Source organism: Schistocerca americana, chromosome 10 (assembly GCF_021461395.2).
Source record: "Schistocerca americana isolate TAMUIC-IGC-003095 chromosome 10, iqSchAmer2.1, whole genome shotgun sequence".
Lineage (NCBI taxonomy): Eukaryota > Metazoa > Arthropoda > Insecta > Orthoptera > Acrididae > Schistocerca > Schistocerca americana.
The window spans coordinates 59,904,573-59,919,313 of NC_060128.1; the positions used below are offsets into that span (position 1 = coordinate 59,904,573).

General features: G+C 46.8%; 1 protein-coding gene across 1 annotated transcript in view; it reads right to left on the bottom strand.

The window, feature by feature from the left end:
• Positions 1–14,741, bottom strand: part of LOC124552229 (peroxidase-like) — a 339,571-nt gene that overhangs the window by 261,257 nt on the left and 63,573 nt on the right. The gene's annotated exons all lie outside the window — the stretch shown is intronic.

Sequence of the window (14,741 nt, forward strand, 5' to 3'; positions counted from 1 at the left end):
CGGTCGCAGGTTCGAATCCTGCCTCGGGCATGGATGTGTGATGTCCTTAGGTTAGTTAGGTTTAAGTAGTTCTAAGTTCTAGGGGACTGATGACCGCAGATGTTAAGTTCAATAGTGCTCAGAGCCATTTGAAGACACACACACACACACACACACACACACACACACACACACATCCTGTCGAATGTAGAATTTATTTAACAGCAAATAATTTAAATTTAACCAAACTTTGTCTGCCATGATAAATGACCATATTTATGCTTATGAACATGAACTACGGGCCCTGAAGTATGCATATCTCACTTTGAGGACAAGAAGGCAGTCAAAGAGGTGCGAAAATAGCGCAGAACCATGTCAGTGAAGTTGAATGAGATACGAGCAGGGGAGGGGGTAGATAGATAGATAGATAGAGAGAGAGAGAGAGAGAGAGAGAGAGAGAGAGAGAGAGAGAGAGGAGGGGGGAGGAACAGAGGGGGGGAAGAGAGGGGATAGTGTGGAAGGCAGAGGAGAAGGGGGGGGAGAGGAGCAGAGGGGAGAGAATGTAGGTTTGTCTCGTCGTCGACTACATCATTAGGGACAGAGAACGAGCTCGGATTGTGAAACACTGGGGAAGGATATTAACTGTGTCATTTTCGAAGAAACTATCCCGACGTTAACCTTAACAGATTTAGGGAAATCGCTGAAACCGTAAATCTTAACTGCCAGTCGGGGATTAAAACCGTTGTCCTCACGAATAGCAGTCCAGTGTCTCGTATACGGAAGAGAACGTACCTTGTGAAACCGGAAGTTTAACTTGTCAACTATTTGTGGATAGCGCCGTCTTTCGTCCTTCTCTTCAAGTAGACCGGTCACATACGAGGAGAACGTGCTTGAAGTTTAGTAGGCTAGAGGTAGAAACTCTGAGGGTGTGTCGTGAGTTGTGCCTGGATAGCTCAGGCTTAAAACACTGCCCGCAAAATGTGAGGGTTCCGGGTTCGAGTCCCGGCCTGACATACAATTTCAAATTCTCAGGAAGTTTCACAACAGCCGAAACCCCGTTGCAGTGTGGAATATTCGATCTCAAATATGGTTCCTGATTTGTACATTTGTTTGATGAATAAAATGGTTGAAATGGCTCTGAGCACTATGGGACTTGACTTCTGAGGTCATCAGTCGCCTAGAACTTAGATCTACTTACACCTAACTAACCTAAGGACATCACACATCCATGCCCGAGGCAGAATTCGAATCTGCGACCGTAGGGGCCGCGCGGTTCCAGACTGTAGCGCCTAGAACCGCTCGGCCACCCCGGCAGGCTATGACTAATGATTTGTAGTAATCGACATGCCAAGTTGCTGAAAATCCTCACATCGCCTGTTGAGAATTACACTGCGCAACAAAATTAAAGGATCACTTATTAGAAACTCTGTAACTGTCACCGAGTGCGATGTATAAATTTGAAATTTGAGTCAAAGGTGCCTACAGCCATCTTCCGTAATGGTACAAATGCTTGGCGTCCTGCGACATCACCCTAGGTCTCTGCGATGCTTCAAACAGCAAGGTGCGGACACTTGCGGAAAAAAAGACCACAGTTCAGAAATTCAAGTGAGCTGTAAGGTGGGTTAGTGATGTCACATTAGCACCAAATTTCAACACAATTCTGCTCAGCGCCACCGTGGACGTGTCATACGATGAGAAGGTTGTCACGTCTCCACTTACCCAACATTCCATCTCTTCTTTTGAGACCTCTGTGAAGGAATTCAGAACCGGGACACCCAGCGTTGAAATCGAGGGGGGAGGGGTGAGGGGGGGAGGGGGGGGGGTGGTTCTTATGGCTGCAAGAGGAAAACATTTCAAACAGGCAACTGCTCAGAATCGACATGAAAAGGCCTCAGGGGGCGCCCTTTCTTTCGGGCGTTGATTCCGACGCATTTAGCGGGTCTAAAACGACAGTTCGGAGTGCGACGACGAAGGCGAAGATGTTCTTGATGATCTTGCGACATTTCGTGATTGAAAACGACAGATCATGGGTGATGGGCAATAGTAAGTTTTTGACAACTTTCGACACTAGTGCCAGTCTCTGGGCATTTGAATCTCATCTTAAGGACATCGTCGAGCTGTAATTCTATTGAACGTGATTTAATACCTTTTGAGTGTAATGCGACCACAATTTTTGCCCCGCTTTACAGAGTGGAACCTCTAGAGACCGTTCAAAACCATTCGATGAAATCTGAATGCGATCCAAAGCAGCGGAACGGTGTTTATGCTTTTCCAGCCCCCCTGTTTTTCGCCCTTCTGTGGGGTGATTTTGGGGGGGATGGGGGATGTAACATTAAGATATGCATGAGAGACCAGTTCGGCCACCGACATACCTTCGTTGAGACGGAAAATAATGTGCCTGTCAGGAGCTTCGGCAGTAATTCAGCCTCGTAGCTGCTCTAGCGCCTAGGGGTTAGGCAGCTCCTTAGACATCTCTTAGCTGCGGATTGCATATCTTCAGGCGGTAGAGCAGCCGCGAGGTGGAATTTGTGTCGAAGTTTCTGACAGGTACATTTGTAGTGTGCACAACAAAAGTGAGGTAGTCTTACTAGTAGAGGGATCTTCGAAAAAGTATACTGTTTTCGGATAATAATTTAAAATTCAGTGCTTGGAAGTCCGAGAGGAGGAGATTAGTGTTTAACGTCCTGTCGACAAGGAAGTCATTAGAGAGGGCGCAGAACCTCGGCTTAGGGAAGGATGGGGAAGAAAGTCGGCCGTGTTCTTCCAAAGGATCGATTCCGGCGTTTGCCTGAAGCGATTTAGGGAAATCACGGAAAACATAAATCAGGATGGCTGAACGCCGGATTGAACCGTCGTCCTCCCGAATGCGAATCAAGTGGGCTAAGCACTACGTCACTTCGCTCAGTACTTGGAAGACGTTTCTATGAACCGTTTACATCGATGAATGGAAATATAGTATCCATCTGGTAATTAGCGTATTGGTCGAACCCTGGAAAGCAATACATCAGCGATTCTGTGTAACATGGTTCGACAGGTCCTTGGTAGTTTTCAGGAGGAATCTGGCATCAGATGTCTACGCGCAGGTCACGCAATTCACATAAATTATGCGTCGGTGGTTTGTGGCTCAAATGGCTCAGAGCACTACGGGACTTAACATCTATGGTCATCAGTCCCCTAGAACTTAGAACTACTTAAACCTAACTAACCTATGGACATCACACAACACCCAATCATCACGAGGCAGAGAAAATCCCTGACCCCGCGGGAATCAAACCAGGGAACCCGGGCGTGGGAAGCGAGAACGATACCGCACGACCACGAGCTGCAGACGGGTGGTTTGTGGACGTGGAGCTAACGACCGATAGTGTCCCAGACGTGTTCCTTGGGTTTCACATCAGGAGAATTTGGTGGTTAAGACATCGACGCCAGTTCACCGTCGCGTGTCACAGGGAATTATCCTGCTGGGAGATGCCATCGGCGTTGAGGAAGACATCAAACAGGAAGGGTTGTAGGTGGGCCACAGAAATTGTCAGGTACTGCGTAGCAGCCATGGTGCCATTGATTATACGACAAATTCCATGGAAGCACATTTGAATATTGCCGGTAGCATAATTCTGCCCACACCAGCCTACTCCTGTGGCAAGGTGCATGCTCAGAGTGGGTACTTGCTTGGATGACGCCATAACCAGCCACAACCCTCGACCTGGTATTACAAGAGGCGTGATTTATCCGCCGAGGTGACACGTTTCCACTTATCAACATTCCAGTCTCTGGGATCCCGTGCCCACTGAAAACGTAATTGATGATGTCGTCAGGTCATAAAGGTGTAATGACCGAATCACGAATGGACTGTGAACGAAAAAAATCGTCTTGGCAAGAAATTCAACTAGTAGAGCTTGGAAATCTAGATGGAGAAGTAGAGTGCTTGACACTTTTGCTAGACCAATATGAGGTCGCCAGCATTTAGAAACCGCCGATTTAACCTGGCTAATTGCGAATTGCAGGTAAAAATGCGACGCAGTCACGTACCATCTGTAAGCAAACAGCCCCAACACTGTGCAAAGAGACCACTAATTGACGAACAAGGCAGAGTTCAATTGTTCGAGAGTTCCTGCCAGCAAACGACAGCAGAATTATGAAAGAATCTGTTAAGGTTGTACACTAAGAAGGACTTGCATTCTTGCTTTACGTATCTCTAGACAGTTGCAGTTAATCTATCAGGACTTAACATACCAATGATTACAGTGTAATGTGTAACGTAACCTCAATGTATGATTTGAGCAATAACAAAGAGGCTTCTTTTTATGATTCCAGTCAAAGTGATAGGGCAGACAGGCTATTTTTTCTAATTATTTCAGTATCTTTCAGTATCTAGTAAGCCTCATCTACGTCCTAGACTCATTGAAACTACACTACTGGCCATTAAAATTGCTATACCACGAAGATAACGTGCTATAGAGAGGAAATTTAGGCGACAGGAAGAAGACGCTGTCATATGCAAAATATTAGCTTTTCAGAGCATTCACACAAGGTTGGCGCCGGTGGCGACACCTACAACGTGCTGACACGAGGAAAGTTTCCAACCGATTTCTCATACACAAACAGCAGTTGACCGGCGTTGCCTGGTGAAACGTTGTTGTGATGCCTCGTGTAAGGAGGAGAAATGCGTACCATCACGTTTCCGACTTTGATAATGGTCGGATTGTATCCTAATGCGATTGCGGTATCTCGGTATCTCGTAACGCGACATTGCTGCTCGCGCTGGTCGAGATCCAATGAATGTTAGCAGAATATGGAATCGGTGGGTTCAGGAGGGTAATACGGAACGCCGTGCTGGATCCCAACGGCCTCGTATCACTAGCAGTCGAGATGACAGGCATCTTATCCGCACGGCTGTAACGGATCGTGCAGCCACGTCTCGATCCCTGAGTCAACAGATGGGGACGTTTGCAAGACAACAATCTGCACCAACAGTTCGACGGCGTTTGCAGCAGCACGGACTAGCAGCTCGGAGACCACGGCTGCTGTTACCCTTGACGCTGCATCACAGAAAGGAGCGCCTGCGATGGTGTACTCGACGACGAACCTGAGTGCACGAATGGCAAATCGTCATTTTTTCGGATGAATCCAGGTTCTCTTTACAACATCATAATGGTCGCATCCGTGTTTGGCGACATCGCGGTGAACGCACATTGGAAGCGTGTATTCGTCATCGCCATACTGGCGTATCACCCGGCGTGATGCTATGGGGTGCCATTGGTTACACGTCTCGGTCACCTCTTGTTCGCATTGACGGCACTTTGAGCAGTGGACGTTCCATTTCAGATGTGTTACGACCCGTGGCTCTACCCTTCATTCGATCCCTGCGAAACCCTAAATTTCAGCAGGATAATGCACGACCGCTTGTTGCATGTCCTGTACGGGCATTTCTGGATACAGAAAATGTTCGACTGCTGCCCTGGCCAGCACATTCTCCAGATCCCTCACCAATTGAAAACGTCTCGTCAATGGTGGCCGAGCAACTGGCTCGTCACAATACGCCAGTCACTACTCTTGATGAACTGTGGTATCGTGTTGAAGCTGCATGGGCAGCTGTACCTGTACACGCCATCCAAGCTCTGTTTGACTCAATGCCCAGGCGTATCAAGGCCGTTATTACGGCCAGAGGTGGTTGTTCTGGGTACTGATTTCTCAGGATCTATGCACCCATATTGCGTGAAAATGTAATCACATGTCAGTTCTAGTATAATATATTGCCGGCCGCGGTGGCCGTGCGGTTCTGGCGCAGCAGTCCGAAACCGCGGGACTGCTACGGTCGCAGGTTCGAATCCTGCCTCGGGCATGGGTGTGTGTGATGTCCTTAAGTTAGTTAGGTTTAAGTAGTTCTAAGTTCTAGGGGACTTATGACCTAATATGTTGAGTCCCATAGTGCTCAGAGCCATTTGAACCATTTTTTATAATATATTTGTCCAATGAATACCCGTTTATCATCTGCATTTCTTCTTGGTGTAGCAATTGTAATGGCCAGTAGTGTAGTTTGTGTTAATTGTTACAGTGGTTTCTGAAATACAGGAACGCCAATTAACGAAATTTAACATAGTCGATACAGGGCACTCCAAGTCTCCTTAATAGAGGTGCATAAGGATCCACTGCCTTGGACGCACAGACTCGACGGGTAGCCTATCTTCTTAGGCGCATCCGAACTCGGCGCGCTCCACATTGCTTCCTTGGCTGCCGTCACGTCTGCGCCTCGCGCTAAATTGCATTCATTTCTACAGATATCAGAGTAACCTGTAAGATCGCTGGCACAGAAAGTCAACAAGTGGAGAAAATATAACTGGCTGTACATTGTACACATTTGCAACTTGGTTGGCTTGGTCGTTCCAACCTACAAGAAAACTCGCAATACCGATACGAAGAGTTGTAAACTTACATTCATTTTTTCTTGGCTTTTTTCTCATCATCATACTGATTTGAAGAGGACCGCCATACCTTCCTGTTTGGTCCAACCGCATCAGCTCAGAGTAGCTCTTGCACACAGTCTGCTCAGTTACTCGTTGGATACTTTCCTATATTTTTGCCCTACAGCTTTTGCCCTCTACAGGTCTCTCTACTGCCAGGGAAGTTATTCCCTTGTGTCTAAATACATGTTATATCACCCTGTCCCTTCTTGTTTTCGCTATTTTCCACTTAATCCTTTTCTTATTGATGCACCAGGGAAGTACTTCATTTCTTATTCAATCCGCTTAAGTTTCAAGATCCTTCTGTATCTACATATACATCTACATGTATACTCTGCAAATCACACTTAAGTGCCTGGAAGAGGGTTCATCGAACCATCTTCACTATAATTCTCTATTATTTCAATCCCGTACAGCGCGCGGAAAGAAAGAACACCTATATATTTCCGTGTGAACTCTGATTTCCCTTATTTTATTATGATGATCGTTTCTCCCTATGCAGGCCGGCGTCAACAGAATATTGTCACATTTGGAGGAGGGAGTTGGTCATTGAAATTTCGTAAGAACATTCCCCCGCAACGAAAAATGCCTTTGTTTCAATGATGTCCACCGCAAATCCTGTATCATTTCAGTGACAATCTCTCTCCTGTTTAGCGATGATACAAAACGTGCTGCCCTTTTTTGAACTTCCTCGATTTACTCCGTTAATCCTATCTGGTAAGGATTCCACATCGTGCAGCAGTATTCCAAAAGAGGGCGGACAAGCGTAGTGTAGGCAGTCTCTTTAGTAGATCTGTTACATTCTCTAAGTTTCCTGCCAATGAAACGCAGTTCTTGGTTTACCTTCCACACAACATTTCCTGTGTGAGTGGTGGGCTCCATGTGGTTCCCAAGTTGTGGAGCGACCGTAATCCATAACATTACCAAATAAGCAGCAACCAGTAAATAAAGAAAACATGATTTGCGAATGCTTGCTGCTTATTTGGTAATTTCCTGTGTGTTCTTTCCAATTTAAATTGTTCTGTGTTGGAATTCCTAGATGTTTGAATGTACGAGCTTTACATTTGACTGATTTACCACGTAACCGAAATTTAAGATTCCTCTAAGCGCTCATGTGGCTGACCGCACACTTTTCGTTATTTAGGGTCAATTGCCAATTTTTGAACCATACAGATATGTTTTCTAAATCGTTTTGCAGTTCTTTTGATCTTCTGATGACTTTACTAGACGATAAACGACAGCGTCATGTGCATACAACCTACGACGGCTGCCCAGATTGTCTCCCAAATCGTCTCTATAGAAAGAGAACAGCAAAGGGCGTACAGCACTGCCTTGGGGAACGCTAGAAATCACTTCTACATCTACATCTACATCCATACTCCGCAAGCCACCTGACGATGTGTGGCGAAGTTTACCTTCAGTACCTCTGTCAGTTCTCCCTTCTATTCCAGTCTCGTATCGTTCGTGGAAAGAAGGATTGTCGGTATGCCTCTGTGTGGGGTCTAATCTCTCTGATTTTATCCTCATGGTCTCTTCGCGAGATATACGTAGGAGGGACCAATATACTGCTTGACTCCTCGATGAAGGTACGTTCTCGAAACTTCAACAAAAGTCAGTACCGAGCTACTGAGCGTCTCTCCTACAGAGTCTTCCACTGGAATTTATCTATCATCTCCGTAACGCTTTCGCGATTACTAAATGATCCCGTAACGAAGCGTGGTGCTCTCCGTTGGATCTTCTCTGTCTCTTCTATCAACCTGCCGGCCGAAGTGGCCGTGCGGTTATAGGCGCTGCAGTCTAGAACCGCGAGACCACTACGGTCGCAGGTTCGAATCCTGCCTCGGGCATGGATGTGTGTGATGTCCTTAGTTAGGTTTAACTAGTTCTAAGTTCTAGGGGACTAATGACCTCAGCAGTTGAGTCCCATAGTGCTCAGAGCCATTTTCTTCTATCAACCCTATCTGGCACAGATCCCACACTGCTGAGAAGTATTCAAGCAGTGGACGAACAAGTGTACTGTAACCTACTTCCTTTGTTTTCGGATTGCATTTCCTTAGGATTCTTCCAATGAATCTCAGTCTGGCATCTGCTTTACCGACGATCAACTTTATATGATCATTCCATTCTGTTTTACTCGATGACATTGGGTCGTTACTACGAACTGTAACCTCTCCGACAGGAAATCGCGAATCCAGTCATATAACTGAGACGATATTCCATACGCACGCAATTTCACTAAAAGCTGCTAGTACGATACAGCGCCAAAAACATTCTGAAAATCTAGAAATACTGAATCAATTTGAAATGCCTTGCCAACAGCACTCAACACTACATGCGACAAGCTGGTGTTTGTGCATGGCCGAGCAGATGGAAACCGCTCGAGAGGCAACACGGCTATGCCAGAACAAGTTCCCTCACAGACACCAATCACATTACACAATATTTCTAGCCCTTTTTGGGCGTTTGTGAGATCGTGGGTCCTTTCAGACAGACGTAAGTGTAGCGAGGTGTCCGACTGTACGTAAACCTAGATTTGGAGGACCGGGTTGAGATGAGCGCTAGTACAAGCCCCAGGAAATTGACCCTCCAAGATGGTGCAAACCGAAGTACGATTACGTGCAATCCCACTTGCATAGCATTGATGCAATGCAGCTCTGTACTGTGTTTTGGGGGCGATTTCTTGTCTTGCAAATGCATTACCTATTTCCTGATGTACACTACTGGCCATTAAAATTGCTACACCAAGACGAAATGCAGATGATAAACGGGTATTCATTGGACAAATATATTACACTACAACTGACATGTGATTACATTTTCACGCAATCTGGGTGCGAAAATCCTGAGAAATCAGTACCCAGAACAACCACCTCTGGCCATAATAACGGCCTTGATACGCCTGGGCATTAAGTCAAACAGAGCTTGGATGGCGTGTACAGGTACAGCTGCCCATGCAGCTTGAACACGATACCACAGTTCATCAAGAGTAGTGACTGGCGTATTGTGACGAGCCAGTTGCTCGGCTATCATTGACGAGACGTTTTCAATTGGTGAGAGATCTGGAGAATGTGCTGGCCAGGGCAGCAGTCGAACATTTTCTGTATCCAGAAAAGCCCGTACAGGACCTGCAACGTGCGGTCGTGCATTATCCTGCTGAAATGTAGGGTTTCGCAGGGATCGGTTCAAATGGTTCAAATGGCTCTGAGCACTATGGGACTTAACAGCCATGGTCATCAGTCCCCTAGAACTTAGAACTACTTAAACCTAACTAACCTAAGGACATCACACACATCCATGCCCAAGGCAGGATTCGAACCTGCGACCGTAGCAGTCGCGCGGTTTCGGACTTGCAACAACGTTTCACTAGGCAACGCCGGTCAACTGCTGTTTGTGTATGAGAAATCGGTTGATAACTTTCCTCATGCCAGCACGTTGTAGGTGTCGCCACCGGCGCCAACCTTGTGTGAATTTTCTGAAAAGCTAATCAGTTGGATATCACAGCATTTTCTTCCTGTCGGTTAAATTTCGCGTCTGTAGCAAGTCATCTTCGTGGTGTAGCAATTTTAATGGCCCTTAGTGTCTGTTGATGGGAACTTCTTTCTCCATTTCCAGTGAGAAATCAGTCGCAACAGTTTGTGGGGTTTTATTTCGTTCTCGGAGGCTACCTAAATGGATTATCTTCGAAGGTCACCAATGAAATTTGTGCAGTGTAGTGCTTCGCGGAAGGTACTTCAAACAGGTATTACCGATTTTCGACGGTAGTGTCCAGAGAAACGTCACTGGACGGTTACTCTGCGGTCGCGGCGGCAGCGTTCTTTGCCGTGCCTCTGTGTTGTGCTCTGGTGTTAGTGGGCCGGGGGGAGGGGGGGGGGCGTGACCCCGCACCGGTCGTCCTTGGGAGGCTCGCGTGGGCGTGTTTGTGCCGCGCCAGAGTTGGCGGCGCTCCACGGCTCGTGGGCCGACGACCCCAGCGTCCGCCGACGGCGGCTCGTGTTTGTCTCCACCACTGGCGGCTGAGACACCCGCCGTGTAGACGCGTGCCTTAAACACCTTCTCCCCGGTACGGGGAGGTGCGCCGGTCCTGGGGAAATCAGCAGCTACATCGATACTCCGCAATCCGCCTTACGGGCGTGGCTGAGAGCATCCCGTCGCACTATTACCAGTTTACTTCCCTATTCCACGTGCAAAAACAGAACGACGGAAAACCGATTATCTATATGCCTCAGTGTGAGAACCTAATTTTCTGTATCTTATCGTCGTGGCCCTTATGTTGGAGGCGACAGTATTGTTCTCCGCTCAGCTTCAAATGGCGGTTCTCTAAATTTTCACAATACTACCCATGAAAAACAACGTCACCTTCTCTCCAGGAATTTCCATTTGACTCCCCGAAGCATCTCCTTACAACTAGCACGGTCCCAGAATGAGATTTTCACTCTGCAGCGGAGTGTGCGCTGATGTGAAAGTTCCTGGCAGATTAAAACTGTGTGCCCGACCGAGACTCGAACTGGGGACCTTTGCCTTTCGCGGGCAAGTGCTCTACCAACTGAGCTACCCAAGCACGACTCACGCCCCGTCCTGACAGTTTCACTTCTGCCAGTGCCTCGTCTCCTACCTTCCAAACTTTACAGAAGCTCTCCTGAGAGTTCGAGTCTCGGTCCGGCACACAGTTTTAATCTGCCAGGAAGTTTCTTATCAGCGCACACTCCGCTGCAGAGTGAAAATCTCATTCTGGAAACATCCCCCAGGCTGTGGCTAAGCCATGGTTCCGCAATATCCTTTCTTTCAGGAGTGCTAGTTCTGCAAGGTTCGCAGGAGAGCTTCTGTAAAGTTTGGAAGGTGGGAGACGAGATACTGGCAGAAGTAAATCGGTGAGTACCGGGCGTGAGTCGTGCTTGGGTACCTCAGTTGGTAGAGCACTTGCCCGCGAAAGGCAAAGGTCCCGAGTTCGAGTCTCGGTCGGGCATACAGTTTTAATCTGCCAGGAAGTTTCAAACTAGCACGTTGTTCGAACCTACCAGTAACAAATCCAGCAGCTCGCCTCTGGATTGTTTCGATGTCGTTCTACGATCTGATATACCTTTTTCCCAGAAATTTCAAGAGCTGTGAAAATCTAGCAAGAGAAAATATTGATATTCTGTTCCACAGGTGTTTCTAATAATGGGGTATCAAACTTCGTATAAAAATACATTAAATTCGTTCTGACAGATTTTTCAGAAAAGGAACATTTGTGCTCACTTTGTAGAAAAAATTTAAACTGTTTGTAATTAAAAACTTCAATAACCATGAAAAGGTATGTGTGTATCCATGTAACATTCCTTAACAACTGTGCCAAGTTTCGTTACACTTTATTGAAAGCTTTGAACTTTCTAATGTTTCTTTCAAAGTATTGCAACTTCACATACGTCCCCCTAAAGAGCTCTCGGGCTTGGTTAGCATCGAGATGGGTACAGTCCGGGCCTACCGAGTGCTGTTGGCAGTGGGATGCTCTCAGCCCTTGTCAGACAAACTGAGGAGCTGCTGAGAAATAGCGACGTCAGTCACGAAAACTGACTACATCGGGGAGAGCGGTCTGCTGACCACATGCCACTCTGCATCTGCATCCACAGTCGTGTATCGGCAGAGGATGACACGGCGGCCGGTCGGTACCATTGGGCATTCCGAAATCTGTTCGGACGGAGTTTATGCATTATATTAGTTGCCAACCAGTAACGTCCGGGTCTTTAAAGAATCGAACTCCCATGCAGAAAACAGCTTTGAAACTTCTGATTACTTTACAAATTACACTACTGGCCATTAAAATTGCTACACCACGAAGATGACGTGCTACAGACGTGAAATTTAACCGACAGGAAGAAGATGCTGTGATATGCAAATGATTAGCTTTTCAGAGCATTCACACATGGTTGGCGCCGGTGGCGACACCTACAACGTGCTGACGAGGAAACTTTCAAACCGGTTACTCATACACAAACACCAGTTGACCGGCGTTGCCTGGTGAAACGTTGTTGTGATCCCTCGCGTAAGGAGAAGAAATGTGTACCATCACGTTTCCGACTTTGATAGAGATGGGATTGTAACCTATCGCGATGGCGGTTTATCGTATCGCGACGTTGCTGCTCGCGTCGGTCGAGATCCAATGATTGTTAGCAGAATATGGAATCGGTGGGTTCAGGAGGGTAATATGGAAAGCCGTGCTGGATCCCAACGGCCTCGTATCACCAGCAGTCGAGATGACAGGCATCTTATCCGCATGGCTGTAACGGATCGTGCAGCCACGTCTCGATCCCTGAGTCAACAGATGGGGACATTTGCAAGACAACAACCATCTGCACGAACAGTTCGACGAAGTTTGCAGTAGCACGGACTATCAGCTCGGAGACCGTGGCTGCGGTTACCCTTGACGCTGCATCACAGACAGGAGCGCCTGCGATGGTGTACTCAACGACGAACCTGGGTGCACGAATGGCTAAATGTAATTTTTTCGGATGAATCCAGGTTATGTTTACAGCCATGATGGTCGCATCCGTGTTTGGCGACATCGTTGTGAATGCACATTGGATGCGTGTATTCGTCATCGCCATACTGGCGTATCACCCGGCGTCTCTGTCACCTGTATGGGGTGCCATTGGTTACACGTCTCAGTCACCTCTGCTTCACATTGACGGCACTTTGAACAGTGGACGTTACATTTCAGATGTGTTAAGACCCGTGGCTCTACCCTTCATTCGATCCCTGTGAAACCCTACATTTCAGCAGGTTAATGCACGACCGCATGTTGCAGGTCCTGTACGGGCCTTTCTGGATACAGAAAATGTTCGACTGCTGCCCTGGCCAGCACATTCTCCAGATCTCTCACCAATTGAAAACGTCTGATCAATGGTGGCCGAGCAACTGGCTCGTCACAATGCGCCAGTCACTACTCTTGATGAACTGTGGTATCGTGTTGAAGCTGCACGGGCAGCTGTACCTGTACACGCTATCCAAGCTCTGTTTGACTCAATGCCCAGGCGTATCAAGGCCGTTATTACGGCCAGGGTTGGTTGTTCTGGGTACCGATTTCTCAGGATTTTCGCACCCAAATTGCGTGAAAATGTAATCTCATGTCTAGTATAATATATTTGTTCAATCAATACCCGTTTATCATCTGCATTTCTTCTTGGTGTAGCAATTTTAATGGCCAGTAGTGTACTTTCACGGCACAATGGGTGTTTCATAAAATTTCGGGCGCGCACCCGCCTAAGTTTCGCCTCTTCTTCTAACATTTCGGCTGTGTATTGTCAGCCATTTTCCAAGTGAGCCCAGGTGTCAGTCCGTCGCTGCGGCAGGAAGTACGGGTGGGCGGTTACTGAAGGCTCCTGCCTGCATGGATTGTCGTTCGTCTGATTTTATGGCGAGCAGCATGACTCACCCCGCGAAATACGTGGCGTGAAGACGGAACGAATACTTGTGACAATAAAAAAAGTGTATGTTGTAAAGACGCCGCAAATCAAAGGGCTCGTTTCAATACTGCCCTGCTCCGTTCGGAAAGGTTCTGCCGGAGGTGTTATGCCTTACCGCAAACTCTTACTTGGCTTACACATTTGTTGGGGGATCTACAGAGGCATACCGACAATCCTTCTTTCCACGAACAATACGAGACTGGAATAGAAGGGAGAACCGATAGAGGTACTCAAGGTACCCTCCGCCACACAACGTCGTCAGGTGGCTTGCGGAGTATGGATGTAGATGTAGATGTAGATGTAGATACTCCGAACGACGGTACAACTTCGCATTTTTTAAATACACATACGATGGCAAGTGAAGAAAGGAACAATAACGATTGAACACAATCGTAGAACAGACTGGCAATTGAAACACGGCTGTTCCAATTTGTAGTCTGGGACCTACCCAATTTTTCCCATCTTTTTACGCGGTCTGCAGTTAGCATTTAAAAAAAGAAAATACACCTAGAGTCCGTAACGAATGTCGTAATGTAACAATCTACACTTCACATTGACTTCTTTCTTGATTTCTTAACGTTTATTTCCAACTGATACGCTTTTCTTTTTATCTCCTCTGCTTTTTCATTTATTAATTTTTACTATTTTTTGTCACTTTCTTTTCCTTTTTGTTTTTGGGTCTTCCAGCTTGCTTTAATCGACTTAATCGGCGCCAGTTTCTTCTTCCTTGGAAACAATTTCAAGCAGAGTATTTGCCTACCCTATTTAAGAGTACGTATTGTTAATCCATACAATTTGTTGAAAAACAAAAGTAGTTGAAATAAATTAGCAGAAAGTTCTCTACTCCAAAAAGCTGAATTCC